Genomic DNA, 8973 nt, shown 5'->3' on the forward strand with positions numbered 1-8973 from the left:
GTGTGTGCACGTTCTACCTGGATCTTCTCTGGTAATAATAGGTCAGAGTGTTCAGAGAAAATGACAGTTTCTGTCAGGACCTCAGCACAGTACCTGACCTTATGACCCTTTTCATAATTTAACACGTGGAACATCCAATTTTCTCCCTGAAAGCCCTCTGTATCTGAGCTGAGTTGATGCCTCACACTTATCCATGTGGTCTCACTGAACTTGGACCAACAAGTACAATTTAAGAAATCAGCTGTTTTAATCAAAGTTTTCTTTGCAGGACTCACAGAACTGTATTCTTGGCTGTGCATGATGTTGTGTCGTCCACGTCTGAGTCAGAGCGAGCTCCTGGAGCTCCTCCAGAGTTCTTCTTCTTCTAGAGACGCAGCAAATACAAGTCAGAGGTCTCAATTAGAAATCCAGCACAGATCCAGATTCCACTATGGGTAATAATTCACGTACATTAAAAAAGGTCACCAGGTACCAGCAGCCATCTGCACGTGGCTCCAGAAACTGATTACTACAAAAAGTCAAGCATCAAAGAGCTGCTGAGTTTACACAGAACATCAGGGCAAGGGTGAGTCTCTTCTTATAATGTCCACGTACAAGTGGTGCACCAATGTTCCCTCTTACTGAATGTTTGCAGTTTTGGAAACAAGTGTTTTCTGGACTATTGTTGAACATGGAATGTAAATGAACCTAAATGTTTTTGGTGAAAGATCTTCAGGTGTGGGAGTTACACTGTGGAGAAGAACAGAGGGAGGTCTATACTTTTTGTCTTGTCCAAGGCAGCGCAGAGTGACAGACCCTGGAGAGAGGAAGGAGCTATTTTATCAACCATCAGGCACAGAGGTGGAGCCAGGGGGTGGCCAATGGTGGCTCCGGCCACCATAGATTAATCTTTAGCCACCCTAATCATTTGAGGAATGCTTTTAAGCAATATAAAAATTAGAACGCATTGTGTAACCCAGTAGAGAAAACTGCTCTACCTGTCTCCATATTTATTTAAATTTATACACGTATTTTACTTTGAAAACTTTTATTTTGATAAGAGGAAGCGTTAATTCTCTTTCTTTCCTCCTTGGTTAACAAATAAGCTCCGCCCATACCTGTGTGCATCGAGCCTCGTTGTTCTGATCAGAGGAAAAGATGCTACATTGACAGAGCAGAGGTGGTGTGATGATTTCCTGAAGTGCCAGGCTTGGATAGCATCTTGTTTTGTTTGCTGCTTCAGAAAACCTCCAAATGGACCAAATAATTCTCTTCTGAAGGAGAAGGTGAGCCAGAGCCCAGAAACTTGATCGAAGGACCGCATCCTTTCAGCGTCTTCGAACCTACAATGTGGTAACCACTCAACTACCACCAGAACAGGAAGCACTGATTGACAGAAAGAACTGAAAGACAAAGACTACAAACTACTGAGCTCAGACTGAACTAAGGGATTTTGCAGTTCTAGACTAATTATAGATTTTAAAGTTGTCTGCTTGTTAACTTGTACACCTTTATTTGTTCTAAATAATAATATTGTTCTTGCGCATCCCTTGTCTCCAGCTATTCTCTCACACCAGTACCTCCCTTCGAACTTGGACACTGGTCCATAACGTTCCCACCTAAGGCCCCTCCCTAGCCATAAGTTAAGGATCACAATAGTTTCCTCAAATGATTGGGGAGGTCTGTTTTCATACATTTATGGTGGCAGCCCTTTTGGATTTTGACGTGGCAACCCAATTTTCTAAAGGAAACTTTCTTGCACCTAGATGCTGCCACACACCAAATGGAAGTCGATCATGTTCACAACATGCAGATGGACATGGAGGGTATTTCTACCCCCCCCCCCCCCACACACACACACACACACACACACACTTCCTCTCTGCAACAGAAAACAAACAAAAAACAATTAACCTGGTTTGGAGAAACAATGACTGCTTGGTTTTACCAAAAGAACAAAATCCAAACCTCCAAGCTCCTCTGTCCTTCAAGTCATGTCGAACGTATTCTTCTGAAGCTCTCCGTCTGTTTCTCCTGCAGAAGAGCTGCTCAGGTCTCCGTCTCAACAAGGAGAAACCCTGCAGAACATACCATCAGCAGGTTTATGGAGTTATCAGAGAGCGTGTTCAAACACAACAGACCGTCTTTGTTGTTCATCTCGTCTCTTCTCAGGCTGCCGGGCCTCGTCTCATCTTGATAGGTTTCATCCTCGTGGAGCTGAGATGTTCCACGTCTGTTTGCCTCAAAGATGCTGGTTCTGGGCAGTGTGTGTCAGATGTAAAACTTTTAATCAGAAATCCTTAAAATCCTTTAGTTCCGTTTGTGAGTCCGGCTTCTGATTTCAGATTTTATCAAACGATACAAAGAGATTTTCTCCAACGCACATTTTCACAAGTCGTGTCATGAGGATACACTTAAAAACTAAAATAAATACAAATTTAAACTGGGTTCTATTCTGAATTCTATTCAGAACTGAAGTCCATTTCTTTTATTTTTAAACTTTTTGGGGAGGATTGACCATGTCCTGGATGATTGGTGCAAACATTAAAATCAGCTTAGTGTGACACAATCAATGTCACAATCATTTTTGACCAAAATGTGAAAAGGTAAAAAATTAAGTTTTAAAACATTTATTTCAATCATAATTATGTGCACTTTGTTGAAAAAAAAAGTGCAATGGCAGGGGAAATTAACTTTAATCAATCTTTCTGAACACATTGTTAAATTATAAAACCTCCATTCTCCAATTTGCACTGATTTAATTAACTTCACACCAAATCAGTAGTTGTAACAGTTGATCTTTTTTATTTTGCCTAGAAACTTCACAAATAATCAACTAATTAACGTGAAAATCAAACATCGTCTTTTCTTTGTTATAAAAAATACTGACGTTCAGGATAATGATGAAACGTGACATGCTGGTCTCTCCTGTGTGAAACTTAAAGCTGCTTTTATCTTTTTAATAAAGGATTTAAACCAAATGTTACATTATGGCAAACCACTGGTCTGAAGTTGGTCAACAGACAAGAGTTTGTTTTCCATAATAATTTTAAAGCAGACTGACAAATTGATGGTCCGAAGGTCTTTAACTGGACTGAGCCTCATTTTATGAATGACCACTGAGTAATTCTGGAACTGTGATGACCTTTAGAGGAACATTTTAGCACCAAATCAACAATAAAACCAGGATGAGCTTGTCTTAATTTTTTTATCATTCCTATCCTCTGTCTCCTGTGTATATCTCTGGTTCTGGTCCCAAGCCCGGGTAAATGGTGAGGGTTGTGTCAGGAAGGGCACCCGATGTTAAACACTTGCTAAAACTAACATACAAGTTCATGAAAGTGACACCATACTGGATCGGTTGAGACCCAGGTTAACAACGACCGCCACCGGTGTTGTTGACAAACAAGGTGCCAGAGGAAACTGTGCTGCTGTTAGTCGAAAACCACGAGGAGGGAAACATGTCAGGAGACAGAGGGAGAAGCGACAAGTGAAGAATGTAGGACTGAGGCTTGCAAGTCTAAATGTGGGAACAATGACAGGCAAAGGTAGAAAGCTGGCTGACATGATGCTGAGAAGGAAGGTAGATGTTTTATGTGTCCAAGAGACTAAATGGAAGGGCAGCAACGCTCGCAGCATTAGAGAAGGGTTCAAACTGTTTTACCATGGTGTGGATAGAAAGAGAAATGGAGTAGGGGTGGTCCTGAAGGAGTTGACAAAAGATGTAGTAGAGGTGAAAATTATCTGATAGGGTGATGTGCCTGAAGGTAGAAGTAGAAGGTCTGATGCTAAATGTTGTCAGTGGTTATGCTCCACAGGTTGGATGTGATGTGGAGGAGAAAGATCTGGATGAAGTGATAGAGAGTATTCCCAGGGAGGAGAGACTGGTGATCAGGGCAGACTTGAAGTGACATGTTGGTGAAGGAAACAGGGGATGAGGAAGTGATGGGTAGGTTTGGTTTCAAGGAAAGAAACCAGGATGGACAGATGGGTGGTGGATTTTTCCAAGAGAATGGGAATGGCTGTAGTCAACGGAAAGTCAAGGACTGAAGAGAGGAGACAGGAATATAAAGAAATGCAACATAGAGCAAAGAGGGAGGTAGCAAAGGCAAATCAGACATATGTATGATGAGTTGTATGGGAGGCTGGACACAAAAGAGGGCAAGAAGGACTTGTACCAATTGGCGAAACAGGGGGATCAGGCTAGAAAGGATGTGCATCAGGTTAGGTTTGTTAAACATAGGTTTTAACAAGTGAGGAAAGTGTGACGGGAAGATGGAAGGAGTACTTGGAAGAGCTAATGAATGAAGACAATGAAAGAGAAAGAAAAGTAGAGGTCATAGAAACTGTGGACCAGGAAGTGGGAAAGATTAGTGAGGGTGAAGTCCAGAAAGCTCTGAAAAGAATGGAGAAGGGAAGGCAGTAGGACCTGATGACATACCAGTGGAGGTTTGGAAATGTCTTGGAGAGATGGCAGTGAGGTTTTTGACTCAAATATTCAATGGCATATTTGAGGGTGAGAAAATGTCTGAGGAATGGAGAAGAAGTGCTGGTGGCCATTTTTAAGAACAAGGGTGATGTACAGAGTTGTAGCAACTACAGGGGAATTAAGTTGATGAGCCACACGATGAAGATCTGGGAGAGAGTTGTGGAAGCAAGACTTAGAGGAGAGGTGATTATTTGAGCAGCAGTATGATTTCATGCCAAGTCAGAGCACCACAGATGCCATCTTTGCTCATCATCTTTGAGAATGCTGATAGAGAAGTACAGAGCGGGTCAGAAAGAACTTCATTGTGTATTTGTGGATTTAGAAAAAGCATCTGACAGGGTGCCGAGGGAGGAGGTGTGGTATGACATGAGGAAATCTGGAGTGGCAGAAAAGTATGTTAGACTGGTACAGGACATGTATGAGAACAGCAGAACATGTATGAGGACAGCAGGACATGTATGAAGACAGCAGGACATGTTTGAGGACAGCAGGACAGTGGTGAGATGTGCTGTAGGAGTGACAGATAGCTTCAAGGTGGAGGTGGGAGTGCATCAAGAATCAGCTCTGAGCACCTTCTTGTTTGCTCTGGTGATGGACCGACTAACAGATGAGGTCAGACAAGAATCCCCATGAACAATGGTGTTCGCAAATGACATTGTGATCTGTGGTGAGAACAGGGAACAGGTGGAAGAGAACTTGGAGAGGTGGAGGTAAGCACTTGAAATAAGAGGAATTCTTAGGAAAATTCTGAGGAAAGTCAGTCGTAGTAAGACAGAGTCCATGTGTGTGAATGAGAGGGAGGAGGTGGAACAGTGAGGCTACAAGGAGCAGAGGTCACAAAGGTGCAGGACTTCAAGGACTTGGGGTCCACTGTCCAGGAACATGGGGAGTGTGGTGAAGAGGAGAAGAAGAGAGTCCAGGCAGGATGGAGTGATGGAGAAAAGTCTCAGGAGTGATTTGTGACAAAAGTTTGTCAGCCAAGTTCAAAGGAAAAGTTTACAAGACAGTGGTGAGACCAGCTATGTTGTATGGTCTGGAGACAGAGACATGGACAAAAAGACCGGAGACGGAACTGGAAGTGTCAGAAATGAAGATGTTGAGGTTCGCCTTAGGAGAGACAAGGATGGAGAAGATTAGGGAAGAGATCATCAGAGGTACAGCACAGGTTGAACAACTGGGAGATAAAGTTAAGAGAGGACACACTGAGATGGTTTGGACATGTCCAGAGGAGGGACAGTGGTTTGGACATGTCCAGATGAGGGACAGTGGTTTGGACATGTCCAGAGGAGGGACAGTGGATATACTGATATAAGGATGTTAGAAATGCAGCTGCCAGGAAAAGACAAAGAGGAGATATATGGATGCAGTTAGAGAGGACAAGGAGGTAGTTGGAGTGAGGACAGAGTGAGATGGAGGAGGAGGACTTGTTGTAGAGACCCCTGAAGGGGGGGGACAGCTGAAAGAAGAAGATTGGTTTACAATAATTACATCATAATACTTATACTAATACACACTTCCTTCATGTCTTCAAATGTTTTGTCTATACGTTTACTTATATTTTTTTGCACATGCACAGTATAAATACAGTTCTTGCATGATTTCATTTGGTATGCAGGTTGTTAGGTGACGTGAGCGGAGCTGACAGCAGTCGTCTGCTTCTTGTTAGAATCCATGTCTTCTGCAGCCCACCTGCTGCCGGCTGAACCAAGTGAAAATAATATCCCAGCTCCCCACTGTGACCTCTGTTAAGTTGGGACAAATGATCCATTAAGAGTGTGTGCAGGTGTGTGTTCATAGTCCTGCCTGCACCTGTTCTCAATAAATATGTGCACTGCATCTGTATGTGCACGCTCAAAAACGCATCTGTATAATTTGTCTTCATAAAACACTGGGAATGGGTATCGGAAAAGTCATTTGTATTTATTTTTAGACATGAAGGCAAACTAGTATATCCTGGATATTTTTTAACAATTTGTCAGCAGGAACATAACAAACGTGTGCAACCACACGTTTCACTGAGCAGTTCATACAAATGGTCATGACCAAAGTTCTACGTACATAGTGCATTTAAATGGATGTCTGTGCACAACAGATTCAGTGCTAATACAGTTAGTGGATTTGTTGAGAAGGAGAAGTCGTGCACGTGTCCACTGAACTGGGTGCAAACAACAACCAACATCATCTGGTTTTGAGTGACAGCGATGACAACATGACCTGGTTTGATTCTTTCTGTAACAGGAGTTTAAAGGTCAGTTACAGGCGCGTTATTGAACCATTATGGATTGTAGCTACTAACTTACTGGATTCTGTCACATTCTGCAGTACATGCAAAGAAAACAGCAGGTTCTGACTCAGATGTTAACTAGTACCACGGAGCGCTCTCATTTTTCCAAATGTGGAGAAGTGTTAACTGTTGTGGTGAAAAATTGTCATACTACGACACAAACATCTCATTGCCACTTTACATTGTCACACTTGGCTTTACTACTGTATGTAGAGCTGAGTCAAAGTCCTGTTTACTGTTTGAGCTACGATCTGGACCTCACCTACGGTCAGAACCTTTGGATCATGACAGAACAACAAGTTCCTGGATACAAGCAGCTGAAATGGGTTTCCTCCATGCAGTGACTGGGCTGATCAAAAATGGTCATGACTTAAACTGGGAGTGTGGTTTGAATGGTTTGGATTGGTTTCCTTGGCTCTTTTTCTACCATCCACACGATCCATGTTTATACACCTGGGTCACAGTAAATGTTGTGTCCCTCTTGAAAAAGAGATCTCAGTGGGATTTGTCTGGTTAAATAAACGTTACCAAAATATCCTCTTTAAAACGAACACCTTCAGATTCACCAGGAAAGCCTGAAGTTTTTAGTTTTCTACACCGCCTTACAATCTAACTGCTTTTTCACTACTTTTCCTTTTAATTACCATTTTATTTTAATTTGCTAAAATAAATAAATAAATAAAAATTACATTTGTACGCATCCTTTGATTGTCTATTGTCGTCATTGTTGTCATCACTCTTTGTTGAAATTCAGGTCTCTCTTGTAAATGAGTCCCTGAGGCTCAATGGGACTAAACTGTATAAATAAAGGTTGAATGAAAACATAAAACCTTTTGCTGGGGAGAGGGATGGCAGAGTATCCCACTTGGACTGTCATGACCACAGATAAGTATAGATGGACAGACGGACGGATGGTTGAATGGATGGAGTGAAGGATGGATGAATGGACCAACGGATGGACGGGTGGAGGGATGGATGAATGACTGGATGGATAGTTGAATGAATGGATGGCTGGATGAATGAATTAATTGATGGATGGATGTTTGATGAATGGATGAATGAATGATGGATGGATGTACAGATGGAGGATGGATGGACAGATGTATAGACTGATGAACAGATGCATGGATGGATGGATGGATGCAAAGGCGTCAGAAGCATTCGTAATGTGGGGGGGGCACAATGATGTGTGTAGGTGTGCGTGTGTGCGCACGTAAAAAAGGTGTTTACTAGTGAACAAAAAGCAACATTTCTCCTAGATTTGCTTTAATTCCACACATTTAAAACATGTTTCTCACCAAGTTTGTGTAAATTCATCTGTGGGTTTTATAGACATTTTAACTTTAATACACTTTAACACAGAGCGTCAGGTCGACACTGTTTGTGTTTATAGAGAAATAACAACCATCACCACTGGACTTTTTTACTTGTCTTCAACACTCCTCATCTAAATGATGTTTCTCATGAAGCTTGAGGACAATAAGGTGTGGGGGTTTAAAGACATTTCAACTTTAATGCACCTGAACAAACAGCGTCTCTTCCACCTGCAGCGTCTCACAGTGTCACAGTTCCTGCTGAGATAAGATGCTACAGATGTAGCTCCTCTCAAACATCCTCCTAACATGAATATATGTTGATGATCAACCCCTGGTCAACCACTGCCCGCACTAAAAATGCTAAACTGGAGATCAACACAGAGGTGTCTCCATCTCCTCCATCTGTGCGGTGGGGACATGTCCCCTTCACATATAATGGTTGTGATGCCTATGGATGGTTGAATGGATGGATGGTTGGATGGATGGATGGTTGGACAGATGACTGGTTGGATGGATGAACAAATGGACAGATGGATGGTTGGACAGCTGGATGGTTGGATGAATGGACAGATTGATGGTTGGACAGATGGATGGTTGGATGGACAAATGGACAGATGGATGGTTGGACAGATGGATGGTTGGATGGATGGTTGGACAGATGGATGGGTGGACAGATGGATGGGTGGATGGTTGGATGAATGGACAGATGGATGGTTGGACAGATGGACAGATGAACAGATGGATGGTTGGACAGATGGATGGTTGGATGAATGGACAGATAGATGGTTGGACAGATGGATGGTTGGACAGATGGATGGTTGGATGAATGGACAGATGGATGGTTGGACAGATGGATGGTTGGACAGATGGATGGTTGGATGGTTGGACAGATGGATGGTTGGACA

Source organism: Nematolebias whitei, chromosome 6 (assembly GCF_014905685.2).
Source record: "Nematolebias whitei isolate Nwh7 chromosome 6, NemWhi1, whole genome shotgun sequence".
NCBI lineage: Eukaryota > Metazoa > Chordata > Actinopteri > Cyprinodontiformes > Rivulidae > Nematolebias > Nematolebias whitei.